Source organism: Cydia strobilella, chromosome 10 (genome assembly GCF_947568885.1).
Source record: "Cydia strobilella chromosome 10, ilCydStro3.1, whole genome shotgun sequence".
NCBI lineage: Eukaryota > Metazoa > Arthropoda > Insecta > Lepidoptera > Tortricidae > Cydia > Cydia strobilella.
The window spans coordinates 4,870,166-4,888,806 of NC_086050.1; the positions used below are offsets into that span (position 1 = coordinate 4,870,166).

Consider the following 18,641-nt stretch of genomic DNA (forward strand, 5'->3'; position numbering starts at 1 on the left):
AGGAGATTCCAAGCATAACTAAATTGTAAATTGTGAAATGTTTTAACCAAAATAAACAATTTTTCATTTTTCATACTAAATTTAAAACAGCGCTTTTAAATGGCTACTGACAAAATCATTCTACTTTATTAATGAATTTATTGCGTATAATAATGTTTAAAATTAATATTAGTCAAATTTATATTATAAATATTTATTACCATGACATTACATATGAACCTAATTATTTTATTATCACTTGCTGGGACTGTATTGTATTGTAAAGTTAACTGATTGGGCATCCTATTCTAGTTTAATTTAAGTTAATGTAGTTAGTAATTAATTAAGTTAATTTAAGGTAGTCTTATGTAATACAAATTTAATGTATTATAAGAACCCATTTGCATGCTGCCAAAAACAGCTAAAAAGGCCAGACCATGTAACTTTTATAATATCTATGTAAAACCCTTTTTATGTGCCAATAAATGATTATGATGATTATGATTATGTAAACGTTCTGCAAAATGTTATAAAATTCCACGCAATTTTCATTTTGTACAACACAGTCTCTCTTTAACTATATATTAGGTACCTATTCATTATTCTGAAAAGGATAAAATTGTTTTGTGGATATATATATAGTGTTGTATGATGAACTCAGTTGGAAATGATGCTTATGTACCTGCAATAATATGTTATACAGCGAAGGCCGCAAAAATATCTTACACGATCTTATTTGTAGAGCCATAAGAGCTTGTTACATATTTATGCGGCATTCGAAGAGTAACATATTATTGCAGGTAACTGTACCCCGTTCAAATTATACTGAAAGAGGAAAAGCTCTAGAACGTAGCAACTAACACATTACTAGTAAGCAATAACTAGAGTCATAATATTAAAGATGGTCATAAAATATGAATAAAGATAAACGGAGTTGTGGTAGCTAACATCTACATAAGCTTTGACTGTTATGTCTGTCCCGTTTAGATCCGGAAAAGTTTAGATGCGAGCCGTTACATTAATAGGGTTGTTTCATTATATCGTTGTTGTTGTGTTGTCACTTGTGAGACGCATCATGATAATGATCTAGAATCTAGATCATTATCTATATGATTATACAGTATGTGGTAAGTGTAGAGAGGGCCAATAGAGAGTACTCCCTCCAGGCGGGTGTTATGCCTGGGGACCGAAGTCCACTGAGAGTTAGTCAGAAGAAGTATATATAGTAAGTGACATTTGAAACTTCGTAACCGCGATGTAGGCTTCTAGCTAATTGCGTTCTAGCTCCCTAACGCCATCTGTTAGATGACGTCGACAGTGGCAGCTAGAGGAGACGCCACAAGTATGATTCATGAGACGTGAGCAGGGCGAACCCAGTAAATGTTAATAGATCATTCATCACAATTTTTTCCTGGTTTTTTAGTCTTGTTAAGGATATATGTAATTATCTACAATCAAGATAAAACCTGTTTAACCCCTGGAAAGCCCCAGTTTCACAGTAGTATCGAACTATACTAACTGACACACGTGTGTCAGTAGGGCGCCCCACAGGTTAAACGTTATGACAGTATTTTAATAATGAAAAAAATAAATTGCCCATTGTGACACTGCATTTTGTATAGATGTTTCAGTTTAACAGTTTTGCTTGTGTCTCGAATAGTGTGTAGTTTTTCATGTGGCAAGTAAGTCTTTAGTGTAGCCATGGAGACTATATAAAGGAGCCAAATCTCTATGTATGAAAAGTGTCCATCAAAAAACAGTAATTAGGCGGCGCCACCATACACCGAAATACTACCAAAAACAACCTACGTAATTTGATCGGGTTATTTGTTGCCTTATATGGTTCATGTTATACTCATGTCCCAGAGCCTAACTAGCGCCACCGGAGAGATTAGGAACTGTAGCGGCTTCTTATTTAAAGCTGAAAGCGGTCACTTTTGCAACAATTCTGCCATAAGAGATTGGCATCCTTTCTATACCATCCATAAGTGTAGCAGCATTCATATGACAGCCAGTTGGCCAATGAAAAACTAATGGATGTTGCCACTAAAATGTGTGTTGCCACTTCAAATCATTGTGGAACCATTTGTAGCACGACCCAGGCTCTACCGATTGGCAATTTTGTAGGATAAGGTGTGAAATGCTCGACTGAATGATTTGCTAGCAGGTTACTTTTATGTTCTTAATCAGAAATAAAATTATGTGTCACGGATACTAACTTGTTATAACTATCCCATTCTTTTGCCCTGAAATATTGATGGAAGTCAAGTTATAATACAAATTTAGTTTTATTTTGAGGTTAGTTTCGATAGAGTGAGTTAACTCTATTGTTCGGAGTTTTCCTCTGGTTAAAGCCCCAGCCGGGCTAGGAACACTCGCGTGACACCATGACACAAAAAAATAACGTTAATCTCACAAATACTGGTACGAAACAGTTGCTTATTTATAATTTACTGAACGCGCAGGGTTGATCCTCCTCACGTCTGCTGAATTACCCTGTTTAAATTAGGTATTCAAAATAACGACCTATTAGAGGGTTAGAATTGCTCAATTAGAAACCAAGTGAAAGTATTTTGTTTAATATAATATTTGTTTAATGTAATGTAAATATTTTCGGCATCGAATCGAATGTATCTACGGGGTAAATACAGCAAATATAAAAACTAAACCTACCTTATGTAGAACTCTTCATTCTATGATAATTTTATTATTATTTTATGCAATGCAACTGTACCATAACGTGTACAGTTGGACTGTATAAGGTCAGCAGAACTTTAAAGTCCTGCAGCCATTTCCGCATCTATGTACACATTACATACATCTAGATGTTATTAGATATCGATCGAGTAATCTCGAACTAATGAGGCAAACGGCGGCAAATTGCAAGCTTGTGCGCTCCAACTTAAATATATGTTCGCTGATGTGCGGAAATTGGTGGGTGGTTTTAGTGCATAATTCTATAATAGTGGTGCTGTTGAAGCGTTATCAGGGTTAAATTCCCACAGGACTTTAGCTGCTTAAGCTGGTTGCGGCATCTATAATTGGCGAGATTAAAGCCATGACAGGTGGCTCGTTCATCTGGAGAGGATGGGGGAGGACTGAGCTGTGAGAGGAGCATATAGGGCACCCGGGTGGAAAACGTCCATCAGTGCATCCCAGATACCGCTGGAGCGCCGAAGGCCTAAAAGACCTGTCCGCCCTCGGAATACCGAACTGGCATAAAGGGCAGTGGCGTTCTCTTTTGTCAGGCGCTAAGATTATTTTTTGGGTCACTGAACCAGTGAAGTACCTATAAAGTATTAAGTACTGTAAAATATATAATTTGCTCAACAGTTTTTTATATATGAAAACTATTTTTGGAGCAAAGTAGGTACATGTAACCTGAACGAGAATTGCCGCGGCAATAAATTTAAACTGGATACATTATGAATATATTATTAATACTAAATCTACTTACAAAGAAACATTGCATGTTTTGTAAACTAATGTAATATTTATTGGCATAAATGGCTCTACTACTACTACTACTAGGTACATTTTATGGTATCTACTGAATACTTGTATGCATGAGACATATAAAATTAAGCTCATTCTGCAGGTATTCTATTAAACGAAATGTAGGTACGTGACACTTTTTTATTTTAGGTTTCACCTCGGTGACTCATAAGATGCAAATAAGGAGAATATTTTAACTTTCTATGCCTTCTGATTCCAAATGTATATAGCTACCTAAATAGGCTACAATGTACTGCAGCTCTTTATGTAAGCTTACCTGCTATTTGCTTGAAACACTTAAAATCAGTTAAGACATCATGACATTATTTTATAGAAGTTTTTTAAGAGGCTAAATTTAGCAAAGGTTGATATCTTCCAAATAACTAGGAGCAAAGTTATAATAGTGAACAGATACTTTAGTCGCGTTGTCCTGTGTAATATTATTGCAGCTTACTGTAACGTCAAGGTTTGTAATGTTGAGCCTAATTGTTGAGTTTATGTTATTTCGGTTGTTCAATATTTAGGCTGCCTTTCCACTGAGGCGGAGACGAGCGGAGATGAGAGGAATCAACCAATATCATTAGTTGTAATCCACATCTCTACTCCGCTTCGCTGGATTACAATCAGTGCTATTGGTTGATTCCTCTCATCTCCGCTCGTCTCAGCGTCAGTGGAAATGCCGCCTAACGCTACGAAATGTCCGGTGTAAAGAAAACCCTAAATGGCTTAATAATTAAGTTCCGTGACTATACGATGTATGATTTACTTTCAAAGTTCCTTAAGCACGAGATTGTGTGAGCTCGCGGTCAAAAGTTTGGACTCTAAATTGAGCTAAACTGAGTTCATGTTTATTTTAGAGTAAACAGCAACAAAGTTACTTTAGATAAGGACACAATATCTACATTATTATGTTTCTCCTTAATTCGAAAATTGTCTTAATAAAATTCGAATGAAGCACATTTTAGACGAATATTCTAAACATAATATTCCCCACGATAGGTAAATAGGTATGTTGTACGTTCCTATGTGTCTACAAATTGAATTTTGTGGCGAGGTACATATTAACTAAAATATATATTATCCTTGCAGCGGCTTTTACCCAAGGCTGGAGTGATTGAAAAAACCGTAATGGAAAATACTTATACGTAAGTAATCTAAAGATGAAGATAACAGCGTGCAGCGACCGCACAAGGCATCATTAATTTTGTTACAGGTGTTATTTGTCACCGTTTCACTTTTTTCTTTATTAAATCCTGTATGAGGCTTTTGCCGAGCTTACGCCGAGGTAGATGTCGGATTATCGGATGTTTAAAAACAGGCTGATTTTCGTCTCTGAAAGTAACTAAACGTCTCAAAGTCTGCAAAAAGTAGCATTTCTTTTACACGTGACAAAAATTTTGAATGTATGTCGTTATAATATTTTGTACAGCGGAACCTCGATAAAGCGAAATCCTTGTTAAGCGAAATAGAGTGCCATTCCTTTATCGAAATATTTGACATCATTAAGACGAAGTAATTAACGATTCCCTTCAGGGCTATCCAGTACAATTATTACCTCTATAGGTATAACTCTAAAACTTAAATTTCACCTCTACAACTCGAAGAAATTGATGTATTATTTACCACCTCTAGGTATATACCTATATATCTCGGAGTTATTTATTAACAAACCTCTGTAACTCGAATAATACAACAAGACTGTACTTTACGCGTTTGTAGAATTACCTCTCTAAATTCTTGATGCGTCTTACCTTTGTAACTCGAAACCTCTTTAAGACGAACAAAAACCTACAAGAATCTCCCTAAGTCGATGCCCCCTATAAGACGAGGTTCTTAGCGAGCGGTCAAGGTGCTCACAAATGAACACTTCTCTGTTGTCAAGGAGATATAGTGTGTGTTCACATATTTTTGAGCACCTCGGCTGCTTCGATATATCTGATGGCGATTGTACATATACAAAAACAAGGAAAAAATATACTGCACTGTTCAGTTATGCTCTGCTATTATAAATATGTAATACAAGTCCCCACGCTAAATATCCTAAATAAAATTTCTAGACATTTAAATCTACCGAATATTTCACAGCTACTAACAAGAACTGTAAAAAATGACACAATGTTCATCAATCACAATAAAAAAAATGGAACTGCATAGAATTTTGAGCGTGCTTCATATTCGCCAGCAAAGCCGGTGGCGCCATCAATGTTCATTAGAACTAAAAAGTTTTCCGTGTAACAGAGCGGTATACTTGATATTTTATGTAAAATTATATATGGAAGGTTTGAATGTGGAAATATTAAAAGCGTCTTAAGATGATATTCGGATGATGACTGTAGCAGCATTACTCCTGCGACATTGCTGCTGCGGCCTTGATGCGGGCGCTGAAATTATACATTTCCTTCATAAAACGCCACATTGCTGTCACGATTCGAACGTTTATTAGTTTGAATTATCTCATATGATTTTATCGGGTCCGGTCGGGTCTGGGGTTTGTTAAGCGGTTAAAAGATACTGTTTCCTTGCAGTGTTTACACTGTTTATTGCTAATAGCCCCGACATCAGTGCCCCGACATAAGTAACGGGAACAAGCCCGTTTAAAAAACAAATTTACCATTCTATTCATATGGTTCAAATTCAAAAAACAACCCATTCGGAGATAACACGTTTTGTTATCTCCAAAGAATATGCCACCCTGATTGTTCTCTGAATGAGCTGTCACATAAATTTGAACCCTAATACTATCACGATAGTTGCTTTTTAAACGTCATGGCTGCTTTGGCACGTGCTGAAGACCGCTCTTAAAAGAAACAAAGGCTTTTGTTTAACAGATTGGGGATCGAGCCCGAAAAAATCATCTGAGATAATTCATACTTATCCGTCACTCATTTTATCTAGGCATGAGTGACAGCGCTCGCATCAATGCCGCAACAGTAATGCAGCGAACGTCACCTTTACACTAAATGACTATAATTTATATAATGTCACAGCTACAGACGATATATATCTTTAAATCGCTATCAAATTCGTGTTAAGCAAATTAATTTAGTTTAATAAATTTAATTTTCAGGAAAGCAAATCGTTTAAAACGAGCACAGTTTTTGCAAATAACAAAACAGTTTACAAACAAGTGGGAAAAACAAACACGAAACATTGTTTCCACTGTTTTGTTTTTCAATTAAAATGAAACCTCATTCCCTGTAAGGTGCCAGTTTGACACCGCATTAGATTGTTGTTAGTATTTCCAGTAGGGCTAAGACGGTCGGATCTTTATCATTTGTCACCATGCCTGTCACGTTCTAACAAATATGTAAGTGCGAAAGTGACGCATAGCATGACAGGTGATAAAAATGCGACCATGATACTCCTGCTGGACAAAAATAGCTACACTATGCGCTTCGTTAGCTGGTAAAAAAAGAAACAAGTGTCACAAACCAACGACACTTCGCAGAGTAAGTTTTCATAATGGATTTCTTTCTTGGAACAATCTATCTTTTATCAAAGTTATAATATGTTTGTTGTGTTAAGAATGACTCACGGTAGAACAGTCCGGGTCCGGGCCAAGACATTCGACAGTTCGTTTTCTTCGATTCGGTGATCACGTGATGATTTTTATGAAAAGCAAAGTGTCGGACGCCTCATCTCGGACCCGGACCGGTCTTGCGCGAGTCATCCTTTATGGTAAGTACCTATATTTTTTTTATGGTTAGCCAAAAAGCATACGTTTTATAAAGTATTATTTGCATTATGGATGTTTACGCATATTATCCAAATTATGTGTAATATATGCTTATTAGCATGCAATAATCTGACATAATATTGTTTGTATCGTTATAAGATAAAAGATATCGCTTTATCAGACATCTATCGCATTAGACTTATATTGACCGGGATATAGACCGTGATTACCTTTTGTATTATTTTGACACCCACCCGCTATCTTCAGTTTACCCGTGAACAAGATATAGTTAACGCTATCTCTACTGAGCTCGTTCACTTACCTGTACTAACAATGGCATTCTGTTAAACAAAAGCCATTATTACTTTTGTATGAGCGCGTGGCCTTTGTGCCTGAGGCTCACACACAATGGCCACGCGCTCAGCTTCTGTCAGTAAAAAAGCGGCAAATTTAAAAAACGTAGGCGCGAAGTGTTATCGTCCCATAGAAAATTTAAATTTCGCGCCTTTTTCTACAAACAAAGTTGTTACCGGCTATAATTTTACAACCTCTTTTTATATTTTTAAAAGCATTGTGTTTCTCTATCAGGTGCAAGCGAGGTTTGACCCGCCGGTTTTTTTAATTTGTTAACTCCCTTCGTTAACCTCCGTTAACTTAAAACAATCTATGGTTTTCGTGTAAAAAATACCCAGTTAAAGTAAAAGAGTAAACTAACCGGCCAATTTCCAGCATGCAACGAAGTGTACTCGGTGTCTGCTCTGATTTGTTGATCTGCGCCGAGTGCCCTACATTCTAGACAAAAGCCCGGCTTTCATGAGCCAGCGACCAATTTACTTCTCACACCATTTTTCCTCGTACTTTGTGGGTTTTACGAGATTTGGTAAAATGAGGTTGGTGTTTGATGAAGATTATTTATGAAAATGATAGAAACATTATTAGATAAGTTTGATATCAGTTTAATAAATATATTTGATAGAATTTTCACACAATATCTCATTGTAACTTGTCATCAACATGACAATGGATTCATTTGAAAAAAGGCTATTAGGATTTTATCAAAAACAGAATAGTTTTCATGTACGTAGTTAATTTGTAAGTGCGTAACTAACAGGTCAATTCGAGATTTAGTTTTTGGATCTCATTCCGATCCGATGTGATATTGGAGTTATTGGTAACTAAAATTCGAATTGCTCGACTCTGGTAATCATGTCGCCGAATGTAGCCCAATAAATTGAATTTAATGATAAATTTATGATTAAAAATACCTATATGCAAATACGAGCTTCAACATAATGTTAATGAGGTTAACCACAGCTCGAAACCGATAATTTAGATTTGGTTTTAAATTCTGAGTGAAGCCAGTTCTCGACCAATTAACATGTAGTAATGCAAATTTGCAGCCACATATGTTTTGCGAAAATATTCGTTTGCCATTTGACGATGACTGCATAAACCGTGCTTTCGTATTGGGAGCGAAATTAATAATTAAGCTCGCTCATATGAGCAGCCAAGCGTTAAGCAACGAAACTGTACTAGGGTAAAGTTTCAAATAAGTTAAACATTGAAAAGTATTAAAGTACCATGGCATTGCCATTTATTGTTGTAGGCAAGTCACAACTGATTCCTTGGAAAAGGTTGATGGTGCCCACAATTGATAGACCGATAACTGGGTAGTTTTCCTACGCGCTAACGAGATTGCTGTCGCGACAACAAGGACCATATAAAACGACAGTTGTCAACTTGTCAAGTACATGTCGGGTATTTTCTGTCAACAACAGCCTTCCGTGTTGGATGGTCTGCCACATTGTGTTCAAAACTTGACATTGATTCTTTTCCCTAATAAAGATATGCTGCCGCCCAAAGTTCACCCACGCCAGGCGTGACTCACTCCGCGATTTCATCGCACCGCTACAAGTACATGCGGCCGCCCCCTTTTCTGAGGTCTAGCCATAGTAATTGCCGCGCACCGCTACGTACGGCTGTTCGCGCATGCGCCATCTAGCTGTCATATCTGTCGTAATCGACGCGTTTTGTTAGAGAGTGAATCTTCTGTAAGTACCTAGTACTATTATTTATTCTGTGCCCACGCTCTCTTTCCCTATAAAGACTTTCGTTTTATCTAAACTGAATTATGATTAGATACTAAACAAAAACAAAGTTCTTGACAAAAACTTACTTGACAACGTGATAATCGTATCATAACACGACTTTTACAACCATCTCGTAAATCACCGTGTAAATTGTGAATGATTCTAAAGGGGTAAGCACGTCGATGCAATCAATAATGATTAATAACCAACCTCGCGCGTCGCCCGATTGAGAGAAACGCATTTTACAATGGCTTTGGTCATTTTGGTGTAAAATCTCTGCTAATTTTCCCTTCAGAAACCACAAGTAATATAGTTTAACCTAGGGTCAAAGTAAATAATTGATTCTGCAGTCAGTGTCAAAGAGAATAAAGCTCTTAATCTTCTTTTCTGTCTTTGTTCTTTGCCAGTTTCTCATTAATGAGAATCGTGACCACTTAGTTTTGCACCTCTAGTGAATTTTCTCCATCAGCTTCGACCTATTCTTTCCCCTTACCGCTCAACAGAATTTCCATGAGGTGGCTTTTTTATTTAATTGTCACATGATAAACACGATCATAATACAACGTGTACGAGTTTCATAAACACTTCGTCGTGCAAACTGAATGGTTGTAAAGGGGTAAGCACGTCGGTGCAATCAATAATGGTTATTAACCAGCCTCGCGCGTCGCCCGATTGAGATAAACGCGTTTTCCAATCGCCTTGGTCATATTGGTGTAAAATTGCTTCAAAACTAAACTATACAGTTTAGCCTATGGTTAAATTCTATAATAAATGCAGAGTCAGAGTCGACTATAATATCTTAATCTTCTTTTCTCTCTCTTGTTTGCCCTCCTCCTGTGAAGGACATGGAGACCGAAATGAGTTAAAACAGAGTTAAATAGAAACAACGTCAATTTTGCGGTATCCATAATCGTCTTGATGCCAGGACGCATATTGAAGGAACCGAGCACGGTGAGGCGCGCCTAGTCATAGTTTTTCCTAGCTTAATAACAATTATGTCTCAAAATAGACGGTGTGTCAACTTACCTCGGTTTCCCCTACTGCGAATCATGAACACTTAGTTTTGCAGCTCTAATGATTTGTTTCCATCGACTTCGATCTGTTTTTGCCCCTTACCGCGCAATGGAATTTTCCTAAGGTGGCTTTTTTTACTTGGTCAGTCTTGGACATCATGGGCAAAATAGGAATCTTTATCTCGCTAAAATATTTATCCCCAATAAAAAATTGGCTCCCTTTGATATTCTCTCACGTAAAGTCTTTGTTTTCTTTTATTTAACGAATGAAAGAAACCAAAGTTAAAACAAAGAATATAACGACGTCTAGACGTGACGTGTCACGTGTCCCTCTGTCAGACACTCACTTTGTCATCAGCGATTGACGAAACGCCCATGACGTTTTACTACAAAAATGCACTTTCTGACGCTATTTGACATAAAACGATGATTTATCACACGATAAATGCCATCATAATACGACTTTTATTAGGTACCGCCGCTGCAGCGTCGATGTAAATCAATAATGGTTGTAAAGTCGGTTACACACTTGCAGCTGAATTGAAATATTGTAGTACCTAAAAAGGAGTAGGGGTACGGGTAGAGAAACTGAATTTTTTTTACCTATAAAGCCGTAGGGATAGGGGTAGGGGAACTGAGAAATTCCTCATGAAAGTTTTCAAAAGTTCAGCAAATTGCACATTTCTAGGTCTCAATGAAATGTTATTGCCATTGTAGTCATTTATGTTTAGTGGGCTCTTACACTGTAGGTCAGCAATGTGTATGTGTGACTAGAACAATCCAGATTTCCGATATCGGATCTGCGGTAGGTGTGTGAGTAGTCGGCTTAAAGCGAGAACGTCGATGCAATCAATAACGGTTATTAAGTCTCGCGTCGATTGAGATAAACGTGTTTTACAGATTGAGATAAACGCGTTTTACAGTCGTCCACCTTTACCGCTAACACATAGGTATCTCCCTAGAAACCTAGGGTTTCAAGTGGAAAAACTAGACATCGGAATTTATATTATAAATGGAGCATGTCGCGGACGCGCTATTGTTTGTACTAAACTAGTGTAATGTTGGGGCCACACTAACGGGAAACGCCGGGAAACCCTATTACTAAGATTCCGCTCTCCGTCTGTCCGTCTGTCTGTCACCAGGCCATGAACCGTGATAGCTATAGACGGTTGAAATTTTCACAGATGATGTATTTCTGTTGCCGCTATAACAACAAATACTAAAAAAGTACGGAACCCTCGGTGCGCGAGTCCGACTCGCACTTGGTCGGTTTTTTAATTCACGTACTAAATTCAAATATATTTGCTTGCATAACGACAGCCCGCCCATTCCTTAGAAGTCATGGCTTATCCAGATATGCAATCACTTGTTTTTGCCCGCGGATCGTTCATTTGTTTTTGTGTTTAAAGAGTTAAAGTCCGTCTAAGCTAACTCTGCGCCAACTTTGGCAATACAAATTGTGGAACTGTTGGCCGTTTATGTCCGCCCACGTTTTGTTACTGCACTCTGTGCAGTTCTAGCTTGGTCCGACTTTTTTCTGGCTGTGCTGGGTGCTTTGTGTTGTGTCACTTCTGTAAGAGCGTAATACCAAGCAACATGCTAAGCTTAATATCAAAATGGCATAGTCTCAAACCAAGTGCATATCTTTAAAAGTCTGGATAGATTATCTAGACGTTAATAACGCACTTACGTCGACATCAAACGTCAGTTACGCTGTCACTTTCGCCGTTAAAATTATTTCAATGTTCGAACGGCTTCATTCACGTGAGAATTTACTATTTACCTACGGCTGACTCAATTTCAACCTGGTAAAAAGTTTTTGCGTCTTGGGTTATCAATTAAATCCCTTTGGGTTCCTTCCAGCACTCCTGAAGGTACCATATTAAACTTAAATATAAATAATAACTTTTTTGTCTCATTGAGTACATTTTTACAGAGGACAGTTCTGTTACTTAACTTAAGTTTTTAAGAGATATTTTTGTCAAGCTCGAGTTCTGATGATGAGACCCACGAGGAACCGAGGGAACTCCTCAAATGTGAAAGGCATACATAGAGTGTTTGTTGTATTTTCATCAACAAATACATCATCATCATCATTAACTTAAGAGTTATTCTCTTGTCGGTGGAGTATCTTCCAGCTTTCCCTATCTCGCGCCAGCTCTTTGACTTTTTGATACGACACGACCCCTACTTTTTCTTTCACTTGATCTAAAAAGCTGCGTCTGGGTTTTCCTCTACCCCGCTTCCTTCCTATCCGCCCCTCCAGGATCAGACAGATCGGACAGTTCTGTTATAGGCATAGTTTACCAGAAAACAAAAGAAAGATGTACGAAACGGGCACTTAATAATGTCGTTACTAAGTAGGTATAGTTATTGTAAATTACACGCATATTGGACACGCAATCATAGACAAAAAACATTTCGGTCAAGTATGAGTTGGGCTTGAGCGTTAAGGATTGATTTTACCATAAACATGATTTCGATGATGAAGAAGAAAGCCCAATGGAGGAATTACAAAATCGACAAATTTAATTCAACCGTAATTGGAATGTATCCTTAATTATGTATGTTTGTTACAATCTACATATCATGCGAATATAAGGTATAGACGGTGACTATTTTAAGATCCGATAAATGTCATACATCTCACGGAACCCTAAGAAATAATGTGCCACGATCACGGCACTACATTCGTCACCAGTGTTTTTAAATGCCACGCTTCGCGCTTTCTTTGCGGAAAACTGAATCAATTCTAAAACAGACGACCCCTTTTCCGTTAAAATAACTTAGCGAGGGGCTTAAGTTGAATTATTTAATTAAGTTAATCTTGATATTGCTGCGCGAAAGTTAGGGAACTTCATATTTTATGAATGCAGATTTCTGAGAAATATCTTTGAAATTATTTGTAGAAAACACTGGAACAGAGCACTATTTTTTCTGCTTTTAATTTTGTAGCTGTTTAGAATTGAGCAAGATTGTAAGGTAGGTTTATAGGTTCTTTAACGGGCCAATTCATATACATACTTACTAACGTAACTTATTTATTTTTATAGATAAGGTTAATTGGGTTTATTTCGAATTCGGAGTATGTACTAATTTTGTATTTTTACTGCAACAAAAGGAAGCATACCTGCATCGCAGTGACGTAAGTTTTGCAAAATTTATGAAATGCTTCTGGTTTAATAGATATTAATCGATTTTCAAAATTATGAAATAAAACTATGAAAACGGATTATATCGCGTATATTGAATTTATAATACATCCCGACGTTTCGAACTCTTTACAGCGTTCGTGACTGAGGAAAAATTACAAAGTGCAAAAATACCCACATACTAAAATAATGAACAATCATAGACTACAAATTTTAAGGCTGGTTGTACATGCAAACTCGGTTCATAAGGCTAATTATACACTACAATTATTTTCAAGTAAAGATATATATATATATATACGCGATAAAAACTACGCCGGCTCCAACCCTACACCACGGACCCGAGAAGGTTTAATTCCCTCCTAAATTGTAGGAGGGTATCCCAATATGGGACCGGCAACAAACTCGGCGGGACACATCTTTTCAAAACATCAGAATGTCCAGCATCATCCAACACTAAGGTCTCACAGTCTATGTCTCGCTTGCTCCTTTATCAGATGGACTACAGGATCCCAAGCTGGTGGTAGAGAAAAGCCATCTTCCCTATTAAAGTTTGGATATTTCTTAATCTCAATGGCCTCGCGCAGCATTCTGGGTATGTAACGCTTCTCCTTGGCAAGAACCAGAGGCTTATCAAACTTGACTGAGTGATTGGCTTTATCCATGACATGCTCACAGACAGCAGACCTAGGTCGACGGTGCTTGACATCACCTATGTGTTCCTTCACCCGAGTGGAAATGCTCCGTTTCGTCTGCCCGACATAAAAATTAAATTAATTAATTAAATTAGTTTTACATTAGCTTATTGAATATATAATATTGTCTTCGGTTACCACGATATGATGTGTGTGTGTGATACGATATGGTGTGTGTGTGTGTGTCTGAATTAGATATGTTAACCGTCCACATCATCAGTGTAATTTTAATTAACTACAAAATAATAATGTTTATATTAACTTCTAGATATAAGTTTTATGAGTATTATAGCAATAAAATATCATGTAAAATGTAAATGAACCTGTTTTTATTTATTATAATTATTTAATATAAGAAATTACTTCCTGATTTCTAGATAGACCAGTCTCTCATTTTATCCTGAAGCTGGTCAGAATGTTAATGATGTAAGAAATAGGAAAATAATCTCAGCATCGGCAAAAATATTCAATAACAAGTATAAACAGTATCCCGGCTTATGTACATAGAGTCAGGGTTACCACACGTATGGAATTTTTATTTTATATCAAGCTGTCTGGAATATCGAAATATCCCTGAGAACACTTTAACAACTAGAAATAAAACACATAATCACACTGATTTTGTAGGTAAATTATTTTTTGTTGCTTCAAAAAAATAAAAATAATAACTGCTATAAATGGTCATGGTCAATATGGAGATCGTATTCATATCTTAGTATTAATAACTGCTATAATGATAACATGGATGAAACGTGCAGTCAATGTCCGAGCAGGTATCTCAAAATCGTTAAAGGGCGAATTATTTTTTATCGAACTTACTTTTTGTAACAGTGGAATTAATGATATTATAAAGTCCGACTACACATTAGCAAACCTCCCACCACACCAACGGACACGATCGGCAGCAATTTGGAATAACACCATTCAAAACCACTTACTTACTGACAACAAATGAAGTACATGTAGGATGTGCCTGTATGAAACAATATGAAGTACATGTATGAAGTACATGTAGGATGTGCCTGTATGAAACAATATGAAGTACATGTATGAAGTACATGTAGGATGTATGATGTGCCTCGTCACATGAGGCCCCGTTAAAACACGATAGGTAGGTATTGTTTTTATGAGGGAAAACGTATCACTATTTACCAGAGAATGTATAGCGATCGACTCACGCACATAAAAGTAAACAAACAACTTATATATGGTATCGCTACAGAAATATAAATGTGACAGTGTTCCATCTACTGCCAGTACTATGGTCCATCAAAATAGGAGCAACCAGATTCGACAAATATCACATTAACATAATACAAGTAAGTATTTCAACAGTTTTTGAATATCACACGATACGATACGTATACGACGCATTATTTTAGATTTTATTGACGCCAGCTTCACTTATATCTATTATCAGGGATTTCCTTAAAAGTTTAGGAAGGGTATCTAGCAACCCTACATAAAACCCTTATAAGATATTCTTATCGGTCTCCGGCTTCTATGAATTCCGCGATAGGCATACAAATCCGGGTCTTACGTGTCTTGTGATTGTTTTGTTATTTATTACGTTTACTTTTTGCCTTATGAAATTTGTGGGGGTTGTAAAGAAAAGATAAGATTTACTTATAGCGTCTGAGGAAAAAGTGATATAATATATTTATATACCTATACAATTTGAAATCTTTGTGATTATAGATAATTTATTAAGTGTAATCAAGACAATAAAGGTACCTAAATTTAAAATCTATCACATAAAATCCATACAACATCATAACTTCAAATATAATGTAATTTGAAGTACAAGTCTTCATATACACCAAAAATCCTTCGTTTTTTATCGTGGGATAAGTAAGAGCCGTCAGGGGTCCACTGACTATCAGTCCGCCGGACGATATCGGCCTGTCAGTTAGAACAAAAATTTGACAGTTCCGAACAACTGACAGGCCGATATCGTCCGGTGGACTGATAGTCAGTGGACCCCTTAGCTCCGCATCACGCCTTGGTTGGCGACTGGCTGGCATGCGACCTTTTTGTAAGATCTTTATACTTTTCTTGTTCTATGTCAAGTATTAATTGTCAGTCTACCTTTGACACTTAAAATGTTGTGCTGTATTTTCTTCGAAGTAATTAAGTAAAGTTAACTTATAACACGTGTTTCCATCATCTCAGCTCATTACACAAATATACAGTCCACCCGTTAGCTATCACGCCTCGTAGAATGTAACAGTCATTGGAAAACTCATCAAATTATTCCCGTATTCTTGTGGAAAAAATTCCAAATTCAAAGTAGTTGTCCATTTTCTGTTACGCTGCTATACTATGGGGTAGGACAGAACTCTCGACATATATCCCGCACATCCTTCCTACCAAACAGCGAGACGTAACGAGCATTATTTCATTACCGCGCGGTTGGCACGGCATAAGTAAATTGGACCGAGACCGCAAACCATTTTGGTCAATCGAGTCACGTAAGCCACATAACCTGGCGTAACACCTGTATCGGAACTACGGTTATTAAATTGATATCTATATTTTGGCTTTTACATGTTTATTTCTTTCTTCATTGCCTCATCTACAGTAAAGCGATGGCGATGTCTTAAAGAGACCCAGAGATTGAACTGAAAATCTCTGGCGACTTTTATCTTCTTTATTATCTTCATTGGTTTAGTTTTCTGAACCACTATGAAGAATAGGATCATATATGAGTACTATTGCCTATCTACAGTTCTATTCCGCTAATAAAGTAGCAATCGTGGCCTTTTATTTAGATTTAAAAAGATAAATAAAGTGAAAATAATAAAAATAAATCGGGTCGTGTATTTGATAAACTGATATTAATATTAATACTTTCTAGAACTTACTTTTTATGAATGCTCTCCAAGGACAATTTTGCAGCAGAATCTGATGAAATTAGACCTGTTAACAAATAAATTGTAATTAATATATGTCAATGTTTTCTATGGAACAGCAGATTTTTTTTCTCCATTAGGGGTTGAATCCATAGTAAAAGTTGTTCAATATGACCTACATAATATTCACCTTCCAGAGTATGGTCAGATATAACAAAATCAACCTGTACTTGTGACATTGCTGTACGAAAATGTCATTTATGTGAAATACTGATTCAATTTTTTGTCACAAATATTCTTTATTGAAGATACAAGTTACAAATATTAAAGTAGAGGTAAATCAATGGGCGTTCTTATTCTAATACAAGTTATACAGGGTTTTCCAAAAGCCTTTTAATTTATTTATCAGGAACCTACGTAGTCAGCTCTCATTATTTATTAGGACCATAACAAGATTATTTAAGCCAGTAAAACGTTAACTGTTAAATTATCTTTGAAACTGCTGTAAAATTTAATTCAAAAACCAAACGCTTCTATAAAAAGCGTTAAAAAATTAAGTCTCTCCTTTTAATAGCTTCAGCCTTTGCCCAATTAGGAGCTTTTCCAGTACTCCATCCTATAACTTTTATTTAGACAGTAAAGCGCTGTTTTTTATTTCACTTTAAAATATACAGTCTTTCTTCTTCTTGTTGTGCTATATCCTCAGCGGATGTCGGCGACCATCTCACGGAACTTGGTACAGTCTTTAATAGACTAAAATATTTGTGCTGCAATAAAGTTAAACTCCGATTGCCGCTCCATTGCCGCGCCGAATTGCTGCCGGATTCATTGTCACGGGAAAAATCGTTGTCCACGTCAAGATCCTTAATAAGTTAGTTAGAAACACTGTCGCACCGCATTCTGCCAGATGCATTGACACGAGAAATATTAAAATGTCCGTGATAAACGACATTATACTCAAAAAAAGAGTCGGCAGCAATACAGCGCGGCAGAACAGAGCAACTGAATTTAATCCTCTACCGAACTAGAGCGACGGGGGTATTTGATTGCATGCATATTTTAAAAGTATAACCATTCGAATTTTAAATTCGAAGTCTACGCTCCAGTCGCTCCACATAATAAAGACCGTTTTATTTTTGCAAAATGAAGAATCGTGGGAACATTCGTATTTATTCAACGTAGATTGATATTGAGATAGAATATTTTATTTTTTAGTTTTATTTGAGCTGTTCTTTAACAGTCCAATCTTGCAACAAAAGGTCTACTTTTATATCGGTTAAATAAACTTATATAATAGCAAAAGATACCTATATTTATACAAAAGCTCATATGTAGAGATTTCAGAATGTAATAGCAGAAATCGTTCTAAGTTGAAACATCGAAATTTCGTTACTGTCGATAGAGAGCTAGGGCCCGTTTCTCAAAAGCTTGTAACTTGTAATACAAGTGGAAGTCTCTTTCTAACTAAAGCTGTCAAAAAGTGACATCTCCTTGTATTTTACAAGTTACAAGCTTTTGAGAAACGGGCCCCTAGAGAGGCAGATAACAATATTATTCGATTTTTGATGTTCACGGAAGGCTTAGGTAGCTATCGTAATCGAGAGATACGACGAATACACTAAGCTATAAAATTGCATGGACACTTTTATAAATGCATTCAATTAAGCTGCTCGCAGTACATTTAGGTGT

At 36.6% G+C, this 18,641-nt stretch overlaps 1 protein-coding gene across 1 annotated transcript in view; it reads right to left on the reverse strand.

Annotated features, from left to right (window-relative positions):
* LOC134744529 (uncharacterized) overlaps positions 1-18,641 on the reverse strand; it is a 79,349-nt gene that overhangs the window by 28,196 nt on the left and 32,512 nt on the right. The window contains exon 2 of the mRNA XM_063678336.1: positions 16,965-17,019. The gene's annotated coding sequence lies outside the window, so the exon portion shown is untranslated. The remainder of the gene's footprint in view (positions 1-16,964; positions 17,020-18,641) is intronic.